At 39.2% G+C, this 23,891-nt stretch overlaps 1 pseudogene across 1 annotated transcript; it reads left to right on the forward strand.

The window, feature by feature from the left end:
• Window positions 1–1,002: 1,002 nt before the first annotated feature.
• LOC145479906 (G-protein coupled receptor GRL101-like) lies at window positions 1,003–23,858 on the forward strand (annotated as a pseudogene). The gene is made up of 14 exons (XR_014048476.1): window positions 1,003–1,064; window positions 1,827–1,898; window positions 3,436–3,507; window positions 4,230–4,301; window positions 10,067–10,138; window positions 10,512–11,517; window positions 13,046–13,130; window positions 15,785–15,853; window positions 15,997–16,056; window positions 16,565–16,624; window positions 17,690–17,722; window positions 18,687–18,740; window positions 19,099–19,161; window positions 19,903–23,858. The product of XR_014048476.1 is annotated as a G-protein coupled receptor GRL101-like (transcript).
• Window positions 23,859–23,891: the final 33 nt, after the last annotated feature.

Below are 23,891 nucleotides of genomic sequence, written 5' to 3' on the forward strand. Positions count from 1 at the left end.
ATTCCCATGGCGAGACAAACGTGCCTGATATGCCCCCGAAACGTACCAAAAATGGGGCTTAGGTATTTACCCTACCGTGAATAATCTAATCAACTTCCACTCTCAAATAAAGGCCTCGTAGCTAATAAATGCCCCCTTCTCTCAAGAGTAAAATTTGTATTCGAAGTTCCCCTCTAATAAACGTCCCTTGTCTAATAGACGCCCAGCGAACGCCTCCCCTTCCCCACTTCCAACCCCCCCCCCAAGAAAAAAACAAGGACTCACTCATAGAGTGAAGTTATGTGTTTTGTTAACAATGGCCTGCGAATTGTATCTTCATTCAATCTCATGTTAAAAGTAGTATAGGAATGGTCAGTTTTGTTTTCCTTTTCTTAATTTCTGCACTCAACTGATCCAACTGTGAACGACACCTCTGGGCTCTGCATTAGCGCAGATTAGATTAGTCTCCTTGTCAAAAACCCTGTTTTCTATCTTACTCTGCGAGCAAACTACACGCCCTATTTGTTTTGTTGACGTTGTTACAGCTAAGGGAATTTTGTCGATATAACGAACCAATTTCCCCAGTCCCTTGGCACTGGGGAAATTGGGACAGCAGGATTGGGAACGGTAAAATTATGTCAGCAGTCCATTGATCGATCGATCAATTGATCAATCGATCGATTGTAGAATAAAAACTACTTAATGTCAATCTATTTGTCGCCTTTAGAAATTTATCCAGCAATAAACTAAAACGTTTACCAGAAGGACTTTTTGATGCTCTTGCAACCCTTAAAAGGCTGTGAGTAGGACTCTTTTTAACAGTGGTATATAAGCAACGTTATATGCATTTCTTTGCCATTTTGGTTTACAAGAAATAGTTACGAGTTTTAGTTGTATCTTGTGCGCATAATTCAAATACAACAGTGAGAAGCCGTTTTTCACAGTATCATGAATACTCTTGATCTCTGTTCATGTTATATCATGTTGTTGCGGCTTATCCTTTCAAATTGTAGATTTCTGCCTGAAAACCAAATCGAGGAGTTACCGCCAAAGATCTTTTCTAATCTCACCGCGCTTAAGACGCTGTAAGTAAAAGCATTATGTTAAGGTTACTCACGCAATCAATTTTTTTTTTATGTCAATTTTCAGAGCATTGCTGTGATTTCAAGGTACCTTATTCGTAATTAATTTGGCGCCTACTTAATTTCGCGATTTTGGTTACGCAACATTTCACGAGATTATTAATTCCCGATTTCAAGTGGAATTAAATGAAAAAAGAGCGATTAGATTTCGCCTGAGTACGTCAACATAGGTTCTTTTTTTCATAACATTCCACAGAAGCAATGAATCATCAATTACCTCACTAAAGTATTTCAAACAGAAAACTTAAGACTAGATACAAACGCAATCAGTCATTCGCTTGTGGACAGTTTAAGCACGTTTAACTATCATCCAGATTCTCCATAGAACCTTCAAGATAAGTTTCGTTTCTCAACTGGAAACATTGGCTACACTAGTCTTCCCCCATCCACTAAACTAAAGATTTTCTGGAAAAAACTAGAGCAAGAAGTTTCAGATATAGATATTGTAGTTATGTAAACCATAGAAATGAAACTTATAGCTGTTATATATGGACACGATTTTCGTCTCAATCTGTCAATTCGCGAAAAACGTGAAAATCATTTTGAAAAAAAAAAAGCCTTTTAAGACGAACTAGAACCAGAAATATTTTAATGGTTTTTCCAGAAGATTTGTGATGCGAAAAAGTTATTTCATAGTTTTTACTATTATGTAGCACCAAACCGCTTCTGCTTCATAAATGTCTCTCTAACTCTACAATTCTACAGGAAAATGGACCGAAATAAGCTTAAAAAGCTTCATCCTAATCAATTCCAAGGCTTGGTGAATTTGTATGACCTGTAAGTGAAGATATTAATGGCAAACTTTGAGATCTGAATAAGTCCAACCTGACACGTCGACGAGCAGTAGTTGAATGATCCCCAGGGTATTTTAATTACCAAAGAAGATTGAGTTTACATGCATAAGGTTCTTTGACAAGTGCAGGACCAGACATGTCAAAGACTATTTGTGCTCATTGTTATTTGTAAACCCCTTAAGTGTTTTTAAGAGTTCCCTTGTGTAGTTTTTCACTGCTTAATATTCCATGTTCAAGCATGGAAGTAATCTACATTACTCGCCACATTAAAAGTTTACTAAGGGATTTAAGCTTATTTTATTAAGAGGGTCAGCTTTGTATGAAGATTAAGTTCTTCCCTGCTGGCACCCTATTTGCATGTGCACATTTTTTTGGTGCAAATAAAGTTAGTTATAAACATCTTATAACGTTATTGGATAAATCAAATTTGTAAAGAGACTCAGCCTCCTATGCAGGCTATTTTTGAGCTCGCCACGCAATCTCTCTTTCAACCCAAAGAGCATCTGCGTTGGAGGTTAAAAGAAACTGAAAAGTAGGTAAACGTAGCTATTTTAGTTTCCCATGGAGGAAACTGCGGAAGAGAGGAGTGGGACAGATATTATTACAGATTAAATAAAGCCTGTCTTTTTTACAGGATGTGTCGTTTTTGTTGTTGATAAGCTATGTCAGCAGACATATAAGCCGGCGGCAGTATTTCCGCCAGACCGCGCCACTGCGGGAATCCCACGTTGCAATCAGAGATGGTCCCCAGAAAAACGAAAAAAGGGCCAATTTGGCCCTTTTCTTTTACAAGGCTGCACGCTTAACACAGGCATAGTATTTTAACAGCCATCCCAGGTTTCCAAATTGTGACCGATACGATGGCCAATGCAATTACCATTTCATCTTTGGCGACCAAAACTTCTCGCTCAGTCGCCATTATGGCGACTACATTTCTGTGCGTTACCGATCAACAACAGTTATTTTGTCACACAATATGTCCTTCTACGAAATTATATTGAAAGATCTTTCCTTCTAAAGCATGCAACATAAGAAAAAAAGTCAATCCATCCGTTTCCTTTGCTTTATTGATTCTCTCACAGCGGAAAACTTCCTGAAATGGCTGACCGTGCTGGAAATCGCCCTATAACGCATTGCGAACCCTTGATCATTGACTACGTCGTGTATGCCTATAGATTGTTCTCTTGTAATTTACGGGTCCTTTATACTAGTGCCTGATTCAAAAGAAACTTTTTTGAGTAGAAACACTTCAAAAAGCACTTACTATCAATTTTTATCATAGATCCTAATAAACTGCTTTATTTTCCTCCGTACTCTAATGCATTTTTTTCTCCCCTTTCCTAAAACTTGGTCCCTAAAAAAGACTTCAGGGGCCACTTTGGCCCTCGAGTAAAATTTTCTGGCTGAAACACTGTAAGCCATCCTTATTTTGTAGTCATAGCGATCCATACTTTTAGCGATAAGCTATTGGGAAGGTGTAAGTGACCCTCCTGTCGTAATTATTTCTCTCTCATTTTAAGTTATCTTTCGGAGAACGAACTCAAAGAGTTGCCTGAAGGGATTTTCGAAGGTGTAAGGAATCTCCTGTCAATGTAGGTATATATTTGATGGTAACCGACATAACAATATCCTGTAATGCTTGTTACAGAATGAAATCTCGGGCCGTGTAGGCTGTGACGTTTAGTTAACAACGTAGAAAGCACCATTGCACCGTTAACCCAGGAATATAGCTAAACGAGCGAGAACATATATCATAGGTTCCCAATAATCCTTTATTTTTTATTTATTTTTTTTTTTTTTGGCGTGGGGGAACGCCGGTTGTTGACATAAGAGGGACAAACTAAGTGTTGGCTCTCAAAACTGTATTCAGTTTTATCATATCCTGCCGACCAATGGACTTTTTTGGCTATACGGCAGCCATTTTGAATTCTGTTGTTTCAAATAGCTCTTATGGGATGCTCAGGAGATCAAATACATGCTAATTTGACCCCTCAGCATCCCATAATAGCTATTTGAAACAACAGAATTCAAAATGGCCGCTGTATCGCCGAAAAGGTCCATTATATAGTTAGCTCGAGATGAGACGTAACGTTTTGCAAGGTTAAAAAAATTCTGAGGATGGAGTCCAGTGCCATATTAAATTTTTGAAATTACCAGCATTAGTTCACCAATGGCTGGGCATTTATGTGATATTAGTAAAATAGTTTCACTTGATAAACTGTGATATTAATGTTCCGTCAGAGTATAGTTGTTGGAAAAGTGCTGGAAACTGTTGCCAGCCACCTTGATTGCAATTATTCTTCATTTCCCTCAGAAACATATTTGACAACCAGCTTAGGAGTGTGTCTATTGCGAATTTCAAGCATGTTCCACGTTTAATGCTGTTGTGAGTATTAGCCTTACCTTTTTAATAAAGTATTTGTGTTTTTAGTACACTCAATATATAGAATGCAAGTGAATGTACGAGAGATCATATATTTGAACTACGAAGAAATATGTTACGATATGAATGATCATCGCAGTTATATACACAAGTTAAGCAGTTGTGAAATGAAAGCCTGAATAAAAAAATCAGGCTTGAATGGGATTCGAACAGATGACGTTTGCGATATTGGTGGCAACGGGGAGCTGGTCACGTTGTGAGAACGTAATTGATATTGATGGTGAATAATGCAAGTGAATATAAGAACTGAACAGAAGTTAACACGTATCGCGACTGCATGGAGAAATTGTTACCGCCACAGAACAGTAGTTTTCTATCTTTAATCGGATTTGACATTACGTAGCCATGATATCAGGAACTAAGTTAGAGCCTTTGTAACCCGGATGTAAGCACGTAGCTTTCGTCCTGTAAAAATTTGGCTTTGTCAAAACTGGCTGAACGTGTGAAATAAATTATGGTAAAAAAACTACAAATGTTGTTGAATTGAAGTATCGGCAACATTTTTCTGATCCTTGGAAGCGAGATAGAACGAGCGAATCGCAGAAGTGGTGTGGAATTTGGTAATTTGGTATGGATTTGACCGAAGGGGATCGCCGATGGCGGACGCCCTTTGGATTCAGCTCGCACAACCCAAACAGTGAGCACAAGAATTATGAGTTTAAAGAACAAAAGTGCTGCGGTCAAAAGAAGAATAACTAACACTCTGAAGAAATTAGAATCAACCATTGAACAATACGGACGGAAAGCTATTATTGAAGCTATGTAAACAATCTGCAAGTATATCTCATCGAAGCTTAAGACCTTGATGATGAACTCGTCTCTGTAATACTAGAGAACGAACACGAAATCAGTTTAGATTGGTACGAGAAACAGCACGAAAGAGTTCAAGAAGCTCAACTGGAGGCTAACGGGCACCTTGACGAAAGAGCAGAGGAACGTTCTAGCGGATCAAGCTCGGTTAAATCAAGCTTAAGCAAAACTTCTACTACGACAAGATCCGAAATTGGGGTAAAAATGACAAAGCAGCTTGCCTTGGAGGAACATCGAAGAATGGAGGAGTTCGAAAAGGAACCGGAGGTTAAAAGAAAGATTGAACTTGTTCAAGACGAAGCTGAAAGGCTCAAATTCAAGGCTGAAGAAAGAAGAGACACAGGAAGCCAAGGACGAGGCTGCACGCCTCATAGCAGAAGCAGCAATATCTGAAAGGCGCAAAATGAAGATAATGACCCTAAAGCTCTGCCTAATCCATTGCTTGATTTTGCGGATGAATCTTTGGAATTTGCTCCATCAACTGCTGTGGTAGGACACTTACCCATAATTCCTAAACCTGTAACTGGTCTTTTCCATGAAGCAGAAGTGAATCGATCATGGAACTGTATTATCAACCAAAGTCACTGCAGAAGCTGTTAAATCCTCATCATCATTTCAGTAGCCAAAGTCAGCAGTCCGTCAGAGTTCAAGGACTGCCAATCCTAAAGAAACATTGCCATCTTATCACTGATGGATTGGAGATTTACAAGCACAGCCATCAGCTTTAACAAGTACAAACAACCAGAAACTCCTGTTTTGCGGTCAGTCTACTCGTGACGCTCTTCCTAAACTACGTCTAAACAGGTTTGATGGTGATCCTTTAGACTGGTCTGATTGGTCTCCAATGTTTAAATCAATTGTTCATGATGCCAATCTTCTCCTTAAGGGCCCATTAACTGATCTTGTTAAGCCGTTGCTAGGGATAATTTATTCTCGTATAACCTTGTCATTTTTGGTTATATCAGAGTTATTCCGTGTGTTTTAACTTTATAGTGATCAGTAACACTAGTGATGACGTCTTAGGCCACGCCCATGGTCATGTGACTAATACTGAAAAAATGTAAAGGCTCCAAGGCAAATTACTTTATCGGGATTTTTTTCATTGATTTAATATTTTATATTAAATCCTCATCACTCTATGCATAGATTTTGTTTCATTTCTAAAAGGTCACATTTTGAGAAATTTCAAAATGTTGAAAAATTCGAAATTTTTATGAAAAAAGCATGCCTTCGAAAAAGGAATGCATAGCTATCTTTTCAACGTTGGCTTTAATCGAAACTCGTTGAAAAAGGCTGGATTTAATGACGAACCGCGTCTTCTTTAGCATTTAAAGAAACCGGAAGTGCGTTTGATGTACATTGGAAGTTACCCTATCAGAGCGTGCCTAATTTACACTACCAGTGAACTCCGGTAGGATCAAACAAGGCCACACGGAGTCAGTTTTTCCCTTTCGTTTGCTCCTGTTTTTTTCTTTTTCACTTATTTTGTCTTTGCTTGTACTTTTTTTTAGTTTGAAATCTTGTGAAACACAAAGAAAAAACATCTAAAATTTAAGCGAATTTGCAAGTTATTGAGTTTTTATATTTTCCACGCTCAGGCCGACCTAAGTAGCCGGAAGTGAAATTTCACCCCCCTAACAACGCGCGCGAGCGCGCGCATGAATCGGTTAATGGGCCCTTAATAGGAAAATGCAACATCTTCAGAGTTCTGTGATTGGAAGAGCTAAGTCTCCAAATGAAGGATGTGGTTACAGTGGAGATTCTTACTATGAAGCACTGAAGGAATAGGAATACAGATTTGGCAAACCCTCTCTTGTTGTGAAAGCCACATTGGAGGGAAATGTACGCCCACTTGTTCCAACTATACCCTGTTGAGAAGTACTGAAGGTAATGAGTTGGAGTTTCTAATCACCGCTCTAGCTGTGAAACGAAACTTTCACATGGATGACTCTTTTTCAAGTCTGTTAAATCAACCGATGAAGCTATGGAACTGCAACAACAATTTGATGAAATGCTTAACCTGGGAGGTTTTCACTTGACCAAGCAGATCTCAAATAAGGAAAAAGTGATTGAGCAAATACCAGAATTGGAAAAAGCTCTCGTGGATGAAAATGTCATCATTTCTATGGAACGTGCTCTTGGTGTCATCTGGGACACCAATTCAGACTGTTTTGTCTATGAGGTTGTAAAGTGGAACATGGCCGACACTCGTCGCAAGATGCTGAGCCTGATAGCATCACTCTTTGATCCCATTGGATTCCTAGCTCCATTCCTGGTCAGGGTAAAAATCCTTCTTCAGCTAGGGTGGCAGTTTGGTATTGGTTAGGATGATGTACTGCCATCAGAGTTTCTAGAGGAGTGGTCTAGGTGGCAAGAACAGCTGGGTAGAATTTCACAATCTCGCATCCCCCGTTTTTATTGTCATGTTCCAGACAGCCCATCAGAAATGGAGCTTCATGTCTTTGGGGATGCCAGCGAACAGGCACTCTGCTCAATGGCTTATATTCGAATCTGCTATGTCAGTGGAGCAGTAAAATGTTCATTTGTTACGGCCAAGACTCGGGTGGCACCCAAGTAACCCTTAAGCATACCAAACCTTGAATTGCAGGCTGCCATTTTGCGTGTGACGTTATCATTGGTAGTAATCATGGAACATGATTATATCATTGACTCTACCTATTTCTGGACAGATAGCAGCATTGAGTTTCAGTGGATTCATGAAGTGTGTAAACGCCACCCCGCCTTTATCGCCAACCGAATTGGTGAGATCCTGAATTCAACCGAGCCCTGACAATGGAATCACTGTCCAGGACTGTTAAACCCAGGTGATGATGGTAATAGGGGATTACTAGTGACTACGATCACATCTGGCAGTCGTTGCCTTCTTGCTCCTAGCTGAAAAGAAATGGCCGAAGAGAAATTCAATGCTTGAACCTTCCAAGTAATCCATTGATGACCCACAGGCCCAAGAAACAACTGTGACCTGGATTGGTGTAGTGAAAGATCCAAAGGACAAGTACTTTTCTCCAGCTAAGTACTCATCTCTGACCACGTTTCTCAGAGTAACTGCGTGCCTTGCCCAGTTTATCTACAACTGTAGGCACTCGAAATCGGAACGTCATATTGGTACTTTGTTGGTTAAAGAGATAGAGCAAGCCCGAAAGTTTTGGATCCGCAGTACCCAAGAGGAATCATTTCCTCAAGAAGTTGCAGCACTCAAGTCGAAACAGCATGTTTCAAGCAAGAGTAAATTGGAATGTCTAACACCCTTCTTGATGTACATGGAATTCTTCGTGCCGGTGGTCGAATTGAGAGAGCCGACATTCCATTTTGCAGTCGTCACCCGATAGTGATAGTCGATAGTGTTATCACCCGATCATGAGTTTACCTGTATCATCGTCATGAATTGTCATGAGAGACTGAAACATGAAGGAGTGGACCATGCCCAAAATGAGTTTAGACAACAGTATTGGATCTTGCGCTGCCGTGCTACAGTACGAAAGATTCTTCATCAGTGTTCTTGCTGCTGACGGCGAGGAGCAAAACCAGTCCTACACCATGATGGGGAGTCTCCCATATGATCGTCTACAAATTGCACCAGCATTCTCTAAAGTTGGTGTGGATTTCTTTGGACTGCTTAAGGTGAAGCATTTAAGAAAACAGGAGAAGAGATATGGCTGTCTCTTTACTTGCCTGGTGACTAGAGCAATTCATTTGGACGTTGCATTTTCCTTATTTACTGACTGCTTCAATACGTGTCTTAGACGATTTATTGTTAGAAGAGGTAAACCAACTGTCATCTACTCTGACAATAGAACAAATTTTGTAGGAGCAAACCGTGAGTTACGCGTGTGTAACGATGATTGGAACCAAGATACGATAGGAGGTGTGTTGAGTCAAGAAGGAATTCAGCGGGTGTTCAACCCTCCAGCCACGCCTGATATGGGCGGTGTATGGGAGCGCCTCATGATATCGGGCAAGAAAGCCGTAGATGTTGTCCTACAGAATTAAGTCCTTACTGACAAAGTGTTATTAACCGCCTTTGCTGAAGTGGAATGGCTTGTGAACAGTCGTCCTCTGACTGAAGTAAGCTCAGATGTGGATGCTCTTGAAGTTGTAACTCCGAATCAGTTCATCATCGGAAGAGGAACTCTTAACTAACCACCCGGTTTCTTTGTTGACAAGGAGATATCAAGTCACAAACGTTGGCGAGCAGCGACCCACTTTTGGAATCAGTGGTTACAAGAGTACCTACCTGGTCTGATTACCCGTAAGAAACGGCTACAGCCTACTGCCAATGTCAAGATCGGAGATTTGATACTAGTTAATGACTATGCAGTCACAAGAGGTTAGAGGCCTCTTGGTAGAATCGTGAAAGTTTTTCCTGGACAATATTGTACGAGCATCTAAAGTAAAGACCAAGTTTGATGTAATGAAATGTCCTGTAACTAAATTGGCGCTACTGGAAGAGTGTTCGCCAGTTAGATGGGTCGAACACGAGAGGAGGATGTCACTGCCGCAGAACTGTAGTTTTCTATCTTTAATCGGATTTGACATTGCGTGAACGTTATATAAAGTACTAAGTAAGAAACTTTGTAACGCGGATGTAAGCCCATGGTTTTGGTCGTATAGAAGTTTTACTTTGCAAAAACTGGCTGGACTTGTAGAATAAGTTATGATCCAAAAACTTCAAACGTTGTTGAATTGAAGTATCGGCAACAGAAATAATGTAATTCAAACCTTTTTTTATGAAGGCCAAATTGGACTCGGCTTGCAACCTGGTCCAATTTTCACATTCTTTTCACTCAGTTATCACCAAATTGAGTTGTAGACCTCTATGTATACAAATCTTGGTACTTGTAACGAATATACCATTTATGGAACTTCTTAACTTACAGATACATGCATTACAACGAGATGAACGAGCTTCCAGAGGGATTCTTTAAGAATTTAAAGCACATCATGAGAGTGTAAGATTGTCAATAGATCGTGATTTAACTAGACCAACCACGAATTAATCAGTAAGAAAAGGCTTTTCATTCTTATCATTGTTGAACGAGATTAACCTGTATTGAGCACAGTTAAGCATAAATTCAACTTCATATAGTCGAGGATAAGATGATGCTGTGGTAACTACAGTCTGCATGATGTTTCATATTTCGTCCTATGCCACTATTATAACTATAGGAAAAAGTCTCAAATCTCCAAGTGCATGATTTGTTACAACAAAAGATAGCAATTTTAATCTCACATTTGACAAGAGAGTTCTTGTAGGTTACTAAAGAAAGGGTACCTTTCCCAAAGTGCTCTATGGTTGTAATACAGATATTTAATGGATTTTAGGACTGTGGACACGAACCTGATGTGCTGCCATCTGCACAAGGAAGACGCTGGCTGTGACTTTGCTTTCAACGACAACTTTGCCAATTGTGAGAGCATGTTCAGGAATCCAGCCCCAAGGACAAGTATCTGAGTGATAGGATCCCTCTCAATCATTGGTTCGGTATTCGTTCTCATCTGGAGAAGGATCTTCAAAGAAAAAAACGTGGTACAGAACATCATGTTAAGGCATTTGGCGGTGTCTGATGGCTTGAACGGAATATATCTATACACATTGGGTACGAAAGATCTTCTGTGGTCTGGGAAGTATTACCTGCATGACTTCAAGTGGCGTACTGGTTGGTCTTGTCAGCTTACAGGGGCTATCGCTTTGTTATCCAGTGAGGTGTCTTTAATGATGATGTCTCTGATCTCCGCTGACCGGCTTAAGAATATTGTGTTCCCTTACGATGGTACTGCTCTTACGCCAAGGGCGACGCACATTCTGTGCTTCATTATCTGGGTTGTTGGTTTCCTGATTGCATTCTTTCCAATGTTTGGCCTTCCGTATTTTGATCACCCCTACGGGTACCACACTTACTATGGCAGATCTGTTGTTTGCCTGCCACTGCAACTTACTTCTAAAAAGCCAGTAGGATGGGAGTACTCCGCTGCTTTCTTTGTTGGCCTTAACTTTGCCATTTTCCTCTTTATCACGGTTGCTTATACCATGATATTCGCTAAGTCCTACCTATCGAGTCGGCGTATGGCTCGCCAAGGTACTGCCAGAGAGATCCAAGCCAGATCCAAATCAGCCACCGCAAAAAGAGAAAGAGCCCTTGCTAGGCGGGTTTTCTGTATCATCCTTACCGATTGTGCCTGCTGGATGCCCGTGATAGTCATTGGACTCAGGTCAATCTTGGAAAAGTCTTTCTCTTCTCCTGGAGACCTAGCTGTGTGGCTAGCTGTGTTTGTGCTCCCGATAAACTCGGCCTTAAACCCCATCCTGTACACGTTATCTACACCACAGGTAAGAACCAGTTTCTTGCTTCTAAAATTTGAGACTATTTTGTTTATCTGCAGTAATACAATATCTACGTGGACGTTACTCTTTCTTCACCTGTAGCCTTCTGCCCAGGGACTGTGCGGAAGCAGGGACTGGTGGAGGCTTCAGCCTCTCCTCCCCCTCCCCCACCCCATTTTTAGTAAAAAGATCAGTAAGTAAAATTGAAAAAGAACCAAAAAGAACTGCGCTCATCTTCTAGTCTGCGTCATATACTACAAACCACCGGTTACTACCTTCTGTGTGCAATGCAGGGTAATATCTTCTTGATGGGAAATTCTAGTCAAAGATACGGGAGTCAAGCACAAATGAACACCTTTGATTTTTCTTCAGACTAAAGTTAAGAATCATACAGCAGCTGTTTTCCCGCACAGATAATCTATCAGAATTCTAATCTAGTCAAAGTTAAAAAACTAGATTTGTCTCAAAACTTACCTATTGTTTTGATCAAGTCAAAACAAACTACGGGAAATTAGATATATGTCTTTTAGCTTCTAAGTATTCGAACAGCTTGGATGAAAATATAAAATATAAAGAATCTTGTTTTTCAACCGCTTGGATAAAAGTATAAGGCATCTTTTTTCAACTGTTTTAAAGCACAGCTTACGGAAAAACTTTTCAATTCATACCATAGTGCCTAATTTCAAACTCTGAGATTCATTTTTTTTTTTTTCTTACATGTATCTTATACCTCTTTGCGTGTTTTTCATTTTTTTCTCTCGCCGAGCTCATTGTGAGCCAATTTGTAATCTTAAAAATGCAAATAAATTACTTGGCTTAAGTTAAGCTTCTCAGTTACTGGAGTAACTTTTGTTACATCTGCACAGTTGTAGCGAAGCTGCTGCACGTCGAAGGCGTGCGAGCGGAGTCCCATACCTAAGAAAATTTTGTAAGCCATCAAGATTTTTTTCGTTCATAACACAAAACATTTTCTCTTTTGGCCTTAAAATGGAAAGAAAACCGTAAAATAAAAACTTTGCTGGTAAGGAAAACCTGGAGAAGTTTTCGTTCCCTCGATGGCCGCAAAGACATGACAATCAATGAGCTTTCAACTGTGTCTTAAACACAGATCACAGATTTCAAATGACTGCAAAGCCGTCGGCAAAACCAATATTCAAATGCATTTCATGGCCTTATCTTGAATGATAACCATTCTTGAAGAAGTTACTGAAACATTTCTTTGATTGGACTATCTTTTGTTCAGGATTTGCTATTCGACATTTGCACGTGGTAATTTGCATATTGTGTTGTCTGTTTTCCTAGTTTTGTTCGTTATCGTATCAAGTAAATTAAAAGTATTTTATGGGAGCTCTGCTTTTAGGCTTGGTTAAACCTACATATTATCTACTTATGTATGTAAGTATTCTATATATACTGGTAATAAAGCTCCTTCTTCTTCTATTTATCAAAAACTCACATTTTTCGAGTTCAAAGCATAAAAATGTCACGATGTCTAAGTTTACCAAGTAGTAACATTTATTTATCGCTTACCAAGGTTCAAAGCATCTTAAAGAACAAACTGGGAAGACTGTGGAACTACTTGAAGAGCATATTTCCTTGCTGTAATCAAGACCAAGAAGGTATACTTAACAATTATTCCATGACTCTGCCTTGCATATCACGTGATAAATAAAGCTGATAAACAAAGGAAGACTTTATCGCTGGTTAACAACAATTCGCTCTCTAATGATATTGTATGAATGAAATAAAGACAAATCTGGCAGTAACTGGGACCATGGACACTGGGTGCTCCTTGGGAGAGCAACGAGAGTGGTTGGTAGCGACACACCCTGGACAGGTAATTGGGTGGTTAGCGGACACACCCTGCAAATTAAGTGGGGCGGTTAGCGGACTCAAATCCCAAATTAAAACACAAACACAAAGTGGGACGGTTAGCGGACCCACACCCCACAGCAGAAATTGTGCAGTTGGCGGACGCACTCAGAGATAATAAATGAGGGTAGAAAGCCTTGGGCGGTTAGTCGACACAGCCAGTGAATGAATTGGGGTGATAGCGAACTTACCCAGATAACGAAGTCCCCCAACGTAGCTACTTTTAGGTTGCTAAAACTAAGGTGGGGTAAGGGAACCACCCAGCCTGACGCACGCGATAGCTTAGTGGAAGGTGTGCACCCAAATTATACCCCAAATACTGCCAGGTACGTAGTGAAAAATATTAATACAACTTTAACGAGGTCTACATTGTCCTGTGCTTGGATCCCAAGCTGGTCGTGGGGTACTATGGGTGGTGGCCAGCTGGGCAGGGACTGCTTGGAGTATTGAGGCAGGTTTCTTGATGTATTGAGTGTACTGTCCCTGGTAAGAAATGCCCTGATGAGAAGAAATAAAGGGGGTTGGAATCGCCTGAAGGCTGGTGAGCCAGGTAACAGCGCATTGCCTGTACTGCACAGACCGAACGGCCAGAAGGGTGAGCGTAATGGAACAGCCCATCCGGAAAGGATCAGTTTTGGATGATTTCAGGTACAATGATAAAGATCTGTCGGAGGAAAAACTGATGTCTGAGCGGACAGGTGTATCAGCGGGTTGAATTAAATTGAAAATGGTGAGGTGAACTCGCTCGAACGTAATAAGGTAAAGAAGGCCAGAGTAAAGGCTGACCAGAGCATGAGTTTGTCCTGCGATGCGATCCAAGGGTCATCTGCCAAAGGTCCTTTTAGCTGGCGCTTGACTGACATGGTGATAGGTAGACAGCGGCGCGAGAAGAGTCCAATTGTCCGCTTGATAACTCGTAGAAGTAAACGAAGGAGGGGGGCATCTGCAAACGGGACTGCAAGGCTGTTTTCGATGTGGGCTAACCAGATACCAGCCAGATATACCTAAAATTTAAAAACGATCTCTGGCTGAAACAATTAAAAAAAAATACAAGCTTTCGACTGCCTGAACTACAGTCTTCGACGGGTAAAATGTGAATGGCAAGAAGCCACGAAAATTGAATAAAAATACATGAAATTGCAAAATAATAAAAATGCAAATAATTATGAATGTTTGTTAAAAAAAAAAAATTTATATTGCCCAGGTAGTGCACATGAATTGACAGATACCTTGATTTTAATTCTCATCATGACAGTAAACATAAGGCCAGAACAGATGTAACTCTTTTGCATTGCGCATCCCTACTGCGCACGATTTTCAAGTCATTAGCACGCGCTCACGAGCGCGTGCATATACACAACACAAAATGGTGAGAGACAAAGTGTCGTTTTTTTTTCTCGGAAACGAGCACCGGGACCTAACGATTTTTTTTTAAATTTAGTTTGAAGGTAGAGATCACCTTCTTTCTATACAGTGAATATAGACCAATTTCTATAGCAGAGTAAAAAACGGAAAATGAAGGCATAGCTAGCACTCGTAAAAGGTAATATGTGCCCTTAAGAACACTGTGTGCTTGGAATATATAGAATCCCTGTCGACTAAATATGGGTGCTTTTATCATGAAATGTACATCCATTGTTGAATTTCTCGCTTATCTTTCTGCCTATTTTTCCGCTCTCACAAAGCGTAAAGTGAGCGGTTCAAATATAAATGTTTCTAAAAGTAGAGAGAAGAAAGTAGAACAAGAAAGACACTGGAAGCGTGACATATCAAACAGCCTCCCAATGTATGGGACAATATAACATTCTTTTTTAACAAACATTCATAATTATTTGCATTTTTATTATTTCGCAATTTGACGAATTTTTATTCAATTTTCTTCTTTTTCTTCGCCTCTTGTCATTCACATTTTACTGGTCGAAGACTGTAGTTCAGGCAGTCGAAAGCTTGTATTTTTTTAAATCGTTTCAGACAGAGATCGTCTTTAAATTTTATTATTTTTTATCCTCGTGCGGCCCCTCAATATTTTCACGAGGGCTTTATCAACTAATCCGACTGGGTGATGTAAACTTTTCAGTTTGCAGTAAGCAAAGTGATGCTATGGAAAGGTGGCAGAATTTGTGGTACAGTGCTACCCTTCGAGATAGACAGAAATTTCTTTTAGTATTTTACTTGCACGACCCCCTCTAAAGAATTCTTTTTGTGACATCATTAAAATTGTTCCAGAGTAAAAGAATAATTTTACACAGATGCTGTCCTTTTCAAGCTCTTATGAAACGTAAGACTGGTAACAGTTGTAATGGGAGCACAACAGATTTGCTTTTTGTGTTTACATGATAAGTAAATCGTCGTCCACACTACTAACAGTTAAATACGTAATTTTTACTCCTAATTGTAACAGATCAGAGAGAAGAAGAGCAACAAGACCAGCAGGGAATAGAGGATAATGTACAACATGATGATGTGGAAGGTATTTTTTACGCAATTGGTTTACAAATGATACTAGCAACTAACCATGGTCATCTCTTATTCATTCTGAACAATGAGTTATGAAGCAATTTCTGATTGATTGATTTGTGGGTTTTGTTTGCTTGCTCCTTTGTTTCTTCCAAGGAGTTGCCGAGGGTAGAATGATAGAGTTGGCACCTGTTGGCTTGCCTCCACCAGAACAAGGTAACTTATTTTTTGATTATTTATGTTCGTTTGTTTTTTTCTATTTCCCTGGAGGATATCTTTGAACCAAATATGTTGATATCCATTGCCATTAAAATAAACAGCAAAATTTATCACGCCGGGTTATATTTTTGGTGATGACGGCCCATATAATTTACTTGTTATTGCGTGTACTTTTTTAAGACTCTATTATTTGTTACTGGAAGCTTTATGCAAGAGACCACAAGATCATCGTCTCTCTTGCTTTATGCCTGTCTTAAGTTTAGTACATAAAAGGCAATATATGGCACTCATGCAAAAGATTTGCTGGCTATTTTGCGATAGTTTTAGTACCTTTCAACCCCGCGAAAAAAAGGCAAAGAGACAAAAGGCAACAAAACCAGGAGGGAATAGATGAAAATGAAGAACCCGATGGCATGGAAGGTATTTTTTTCAGTTATTTGATACACAATTATCATCGTAATCTGATTGGTTGCCTTTGTTTGCTTTCTTCTTCATGTGTATCAAGGAGAGGCCGAGTGCGGGGGGATAGAGTTGGCAGTTGTCGGTTTGCCTCCTCCAGAACAAGGTAGTTTATTTTTTGATAATTTTTCTTTTTTTTTCTTTTGTAAGATTATTTTCCTTTTCTCTCTCTTCTCACAAACTGATCTGACATTATCTAATTCCTATTGTGTTTAGCCTGCCACAAGTCCCTTATTTTTCCCAGTGTTAGGCTCTACCCACAATGTGTCGGGGAATTTGAAAATGAAGGTTTCACTCGGAAAACGCATCAAATGTTTTCCATCCACTTTACACCAATAACATGATGATTATTAATAACATGACAATCACTGGCTATTTTGGATTTGTGGTTGAGGAAAACTCGGTCGGGAAAATCACATGATTATCGTGACGCCGTCGTTTGGCAAAATGTTTTCCGGCTTTGAAGAACGTTTTCAAAAAAGCTGTTTTGTAATGGGTTAGTGTGAACAGTAGGCCTGATCGTAGAAATAAAGCTGCGTTTTCAAATTTGTACGGCATAGTATGAATGCTCCCTTAGTCGAGGGTGCGAGATAATCACTTGCACGTGAAATACTAGTGGCTCAGCTTAGTCGAGTGGCCAAGCCCGTGAAGATAAGACTTGTAGTGGCAGAGAAAGAAACCAAGTTTGTTCTTTTACCACATTGTACAATAGTTCAACGGGTTCAGGAAGTAGAACAACTATTTTTCAACTCCTGGTAAGACCATAAGACCGTAATGCTTTCATATAGAGATTTTTTATGTTTTCAGAACAAGCTTCTGCTCACCGTAGGTCTGCCTATATCTTCCCTGTGTGTTTTTATCTCCTCTAGTCGAAAGTAAATATTTCTTCCCGTACATTCAATTCTATCTAACAGGTTTCACCTGCACGTTGTTCCCTCTGCGAGTAACGAAATTAAACAGAACAATATGACCACTTTTGATCACACTGACAAAATAATTGTTAATCAAAGACAGCAAATAAAATGAAGAATAAAACGAGAAATTGCGATGTCACTTGGTGCTCTTCTGTAAGGTAGAAATGACTGGTTGTAACTGCTCTGTGAGGAATATCACTGACTCACTAACACACTTTGAAACTGCATGGTTAATTCTCTTTCTTTTTTAAATGCAGAGCAAAGAGAAAAAGATATTTCTGTTGTTCGAGGTAAATCATTGATGATGCATTACATTGCCAATAAACACAAACTTCAACTACTCTGTTGAGCATTCATATGGAACAGTGATTTTGCTTTATTGTAGGACCTGTTCACAGATAAGTTGAAGTGGCAACTGGTTACTGCACACTAACTAGTTACGCAATGTTTCGAGGCATATAAAATATCCTGCATCAAGTAACAGGATTTTTCAGTAACCACAAGAATGTTAAAGCGAGCATGTTTACAAAGACAAACACAAATGGGATATTCAAGGCCGGTGTGCTACGAAAAACTTTACTGAAGTTATCTATTTTATGCCTCTGATTTGTAGCTATTTGTTGTTTGTTGCTTCAGGGACAATATAGCAAAGAATACCAGTTCCACCAGAACTGGGAGTATTTTAAGAACTTCTCAAATTAATATAAACCATTGGGATAGCCTTAGCCTTTCCCCCCCCCGGAAAGAATATATGTAAATAAGAAGCCGTATATTTGTTTTGCATGCATGTCCAAAAGCTTAAGGATTCACAATCGATAACTGTTTTGTTCATAGTTTGCGAGTTTCGGTTGTTGTTTGGCAGGTTACTTGACATCTGGTTAACATTTTAACACTCACTCACTCAATCCCATAATGCCCAGTGGCACATGGGGCCTCAACGAGGTGCCTCCAGATCTCTCTGTCTTGGGCTAGTCTTGTGGCTCTCTCCCAACAAATACCAGCACTCCTCACTTTCCTTTTATAGCATCAGCTTTTATCATCAACATTTTTCTCGCAAATTTGAACTGAATCGAATGACTTTCTCATTTGCTACCAGCTACACTTTGGGTGTGACAATGTCGTGCCGGTATTAACCGTTCTGAATATAACCTGTTGAACAATGCCGAATATGCAATGGCCTACTAGCCTGTTGTTTAGCTGTATTCTTAAAGGCATAGCTAAAACAATGCTTACGTTATTTTTTTTTTCTTTCAGCAGACGTACGAAAAAGGACTACAATTCGTCTTGTTTTGCCAGCCTCGTCTTCCAGTAAGCTGCAACAACATCTATGTTTGAGAAACAAATTTTCACTGAGTGGAGTGTGCTCTTGATGGAGTGTCTAATCAGTGCAGGTCACAGGTAAACACGCGAGTCGCAAGTAGACAGCGCGGGAGGCAAAATCCAAATCTTTATTTCAGGTTTGTTGCTTATCATTATTTTTTGGGTGATCCGTGCTGTTTTCCCGCGACCAGCGCTGATTAGGTACGTCTACAAATTTAGGTTTTAAAAACAAACACTCTTTTTTAGCCAATAATATAGAGAATTTGTGCAAGGAATATTGTTCTCGACTTTCTTATTAGTCCATAGCTACATTAGTATTTGGCATTTTTGTTTTGTCTAAATGCAGAACAAGAAACTGAGGAGAGTTTGGAACCAGGTGACACTCAGCCTAAGTTGTCCTCGCAAAAAAGTAAGCAAGAAACGTGTTACTTAAAAATACCAAAGAACTTCATTGACTTCATTGCATTATTTAATTGCCAAAAAGACACAATAGTAGTGTTTGTCTATCAAACAGTCTTAGTTTCGAAAATCGTTTTAATAAACACTCTGAAGCAAAGCTAACAGAGAAAAGTAGACCAGTCAAGACTAACTCTGGGCAACATTATTTCGTTGGTATGAATAATAACATTATTTATGCATTTTTAAAAAAACATAGTGCATGAATAAAGAAGGAAACAACATTAATACTTTAAAGTCATATAACACTGTGCAGATGGGCAAAATTGAAAGGAATCTCACAAAGTCGTAACTTGGATATTCTTTGTTGCACTATCAGTCGTTTTCAAATTGCCTGACATATTGAGCGATAAGCTGTCTGTTCATTTACAAAGTTGAATGATTAACTGACTGCCTGGCTATTAGATGTGACTGAGGAACGGAGGAAGGACGCAAGGAAGGAAGGGAGGGAGGAAAGAAGGAAGGAAGGAGCAAGAAAAATAGAGAGGGGAAGAGACAGAGAGATGGATGGGTAGATAGATGAGTGGGCAGGTGGACGAACGACAGGTGGATGGATGGATGAAAGAATGTTTGGAGGTATTGAGACAGGAAAGGATAGATGGACAAGAGAAAAATCATCTTCTCTTGATAGATGGATTAATCGACCATGACCTGATCATACATGTGATTTTGTTTTATTTCTTTGATTAAACAGAACAAGAGGGCAGAAAAAAGCTCAACCGTGCAAAATGCAAACCAAAAACAGATGATTCATCTTCCACTGGTTCCAAAGGATCTCTTGGAGAGGAAAGTGTTACTTATGAAACAGCATTGTAATAAGTAAGCAAAATGAACAAGTGGCATATGATTATTCTAAAAAGATCCATGTAGCTATGGTATGTGATACTACTTAAATGTAACTAGCATAGTAACTTGAAGACAAGGCATGAACAGAATTTACATAGATTTACCTGGGCATTTTTCATTAGGTGCCATTATCGTCCTTGGAAATGCTGCATGGTAGAAAATCTAAAAAGATCAGTACTCTAGTGGCTAGGTTTTCGCTGTATCTCGAGAATAGGAAATGTAACATTTTCTTTTGGAAAGTTATAGTTTACCAACTTGTTTCCAAAATATCAAGCTGTGGTTGTGTCAACGAATGTGAATCTGTTTCTATTTGCCAACTGTCGCCCTTCGTTGGGTGGTCCTCGTATAAACAGCATTGATTGGCATAATTAAAATGATCCATTCCCAATAATGGCAGCTCCTTGTATGCTAAAAGTTACATTGTTTAATCATCATAACGTTGTATAAACCAGGGATATATTGTAGTCAGTTGATGGAATACTTCTATGTTTTAGCCTAAGTAGACCCTTGTTGCTGTTTTCAGCTTTTTGACCAACATTTTAGACTAGAACTGTATATAAGACAAGCTTTGTTTTGACTGGAACAAGGGGTCCCCGAAGCAGATGATAGAACATTTTGAGGGTATAGCAACACAGATATTTGCTAGAGAGCACCCTGCGAACATCATATCATATATCACTAATTTAAACAATTGCCACTGATTAAGAGTTCTGATAGTTGATATAGATTGTTCATTGTGAAGGTATTATTTCTGATGAGAAAACTGAATTTTAGTTTAAAACAGTTAAAGAAGTTTAGAGAAGTTATGTACATCTTCTTCACATCTTTCCTATTTCATTCTGAATTTTTCTTAACCTAAGATTAAGTGTAAAGCGTTACTAAAAGAGGATACATAGGAAGACTGAATCAAACTCGATTCTCTTGGAACAGAAGAGTTAATATGTTGATTCAACGTGTAGTACCAGCATGATGAAAAAAATATTTCTTTCCGTACTTCATATTTACTTCAGTCCAAGCGGTATTTGCCGGACTTGCACTACTCGGCTGCCCTCTATCCATCGGTCCGTTGACAATATCAGCGGGGGATTTATAACCCAATAAAAGTGCACTAATGACTTAAACTTAACACTTATTAAGTGGTTAATTTTGTTTAGCATCCTTGTAGAAGGCAATTTTCGTTGTGAGATGAGTTTTGTTGCATGTCTAACTCATTACATCCCTTAAGGGTTGTTTATTTCTCAAACTGGACATTTTTTAGGATTATAAAGTTGACACTTCAGGGTAATTGTACACAGTGTGGTTAATTTGTTTGTATAATGTGCATTACTTAGTACAGGTACGCAATACTTAAAGAGAGCTTCAGATGTTAGTCAGTTCTCAACAACCATTGAATGAAACTGTGCCCACAGCTAACTACGTATGCTTAAATTAAGCAGCGAAGGAATAATTTACATCAAAGAGCACAGGGTACCGGGTGTATTTTAACAGGTGGATGAACAAGATGATGATACACACGCTGTGGTTTCTATATTAGGTTGAGATTCTGAACCAACTAATTGTGCCGACAAGCAGACGTTCAAACTGGGTTTAATTTAGATATCTTAAGCACAATATTACTAGGAAAGGTAAGAAATCAACCAAAGCAGAGCTACGATACATGATTGCTGAATAATAAATGCCTAGAGGAAGAAAGACATGATTAAATACTGCAATCAAACCTGGAGAAATCGGACATATATTACCATCATCTTATTCATCTGTCCAATGTCAAGGTGTAAGGCACTAGGCCGTTAAAGTGCACAAATCAAACACTTTAACTCTTATTTGGGGTTAACTTTTGTCTAACGGTCTTTCCCGAACCTTTCACATATAGTAATATATAGCATTGTGACATTACTGGATCATTTAAAAGTTAATTTCGTTTTTCATTTACAAAATATTTCACTAATTAAAGATAATTGCTGTTAATACAATTTTCCGAAGTGAAGTAAGAGTCAGGTATTCTGGTCGGTCGACAAGCTCGGCTTATGACGCTTTAGTCACTGCCCTTAGTATCAAGGCCTATTTACTAACCTACGACACGGCCAGGCTAGTAAACATGCCACACAGTCGGTGAATGAGATTCATTCATTCATTTGAATAACATCACTTCACTTGCGTTTGTTGTTTCCATATTTTGTTGTTCTTGCCATTTATCACTGAAAATTGTATTAACACAATTGTTTGCCTCAGGTCAAGTGGATATTTGTGAATGTAATTGTTAAAAAAAGTAATTAACTGGTGCCTTTCTTGCTTGTGAACGTTGCACCTGCAAGCGGCCGTTCTCATATACGTCTATCTAAAGGGCACCTGATCGCAGGTTATGCGTTCGTTGACTATAAATATAAACAAAAAACAAAAAGAAAAAAGAAACACCTAGGAGACGGTTTTTACTTAGACACATACTATAAACTGTTATTACCGGCTCAGTTGTAACTGCTTTATTTATGAGCAATAAGAAGATAAAGTAAAGCCATATATTCAATTTATAGATCAGGCCAAGGATCTATTAAGCATAAGCTTTGGTAGTCAGAGTACAACAATTAGGAAAGAATCTCTCCCAGCAGAGAACAAGAAAACTTGGGGGAAAAGAACAACATCAAATATAGCAGTCTCCCGAATGTCGTTTTGGGTAGGCTTGGATAAATTCTGCCGGTGGTAGCTTTAACAGAATGGGTGTTGTTTTGGTCCTGTAGACTTATGACTTATCAGTTGAGGTCCACCTTTGGCAAAACACTGCTGTGATATAATCAGCAGCATTACTTGCAAAATATGAGATCTTTTAATGCAGTGTAGTGTCGTAAGGAGAGAAAACTAATTTGGTTAATTTGTATTTTGCAAATTAGCATTCTTACCAAGCAAAAAAACTCGACAGAACAGCTACATGTATGTCAGCATAATAGCCATCCCGTGTAGCGGGATTACAAGCAGAGTAAGCAACTACACTGCTACGAGTGCCTCCGGCGAATATAGGTAAATGAGGCCAATTTATAAGCTGAATTTATTCAAAACCTACACTGAACTGAAACTACAACACCAGAATTAAGGTGTCAAATACGCAGAGCTTGTGAATGGTGTCCCGTATAAACAGCATGGACAGTTTGGTGTTACATCCTGGTGAAAGTTTGCAATGCAGTGAGAGCTATCAACTATGTTCTAAAAAGCAGAGATCTTTGGCCTGATATTTGTTCAGTTTTCTTGCATGATGTGTCAGTTACACATTAGATTAGCTTTATGAGACTATATCCATTTGATGTAGAGATCAGACATAGCATGCTGGTGTCTGGCTCATTTACCTACTTAAATTAAGTTACAGTCGAACCTCTCCACTAGGGCCACCTTAGCTTGGGGAGAGGCTCCTCATTCGTTGGTTAACTGGCTGTTGTCGAGAGGTTATTTGGCAGTTGGGACGAGTATTAGTGGCTGTTGCTGTTGTGGAGAGGTGGTCATTGTAGAGGGGTTAAAATAACAGTGAATGTACGTCTGCCGGGACCAAAAAAGTGGCCGTTGTAGAGAGGTGACCGTTAGTGGAGGTTCGACTGTAATTCTCTCTCGTAAATTTAAGTACAGTATAAATTTTGCCTCCTGCTTATATAGAATTAGGTTTTTCTGATTACCTTTACTCAATATTGATTGCACAAGCTGTTGCAGCAGTCTTTCACAAAGGACTACGTAGCAGTTTGCATGTTATAATACTAAATATTTAAAGGTTACTCAAAGTATCTTGTAGTGCATGCTGTTAAAAAAAAATGTTTATTAAAATAAAACCAGTGAGAGAGATAATCTACACTTTGGCTG

Source organism: Orbicella franksi, chromosome 2 (assembly GCF_964199315.1).
Source record: "Orbicella franksi chromosome 2, jaOrbFran1.1, whole genome shotgun sequence".
Classification (NCBI taxonomy): Eukaryota; Metazoa; Cnidaria; class Anthozoa; order Scleractinia; family Merulinidae; genus Orbicella; species Orbicella franksi.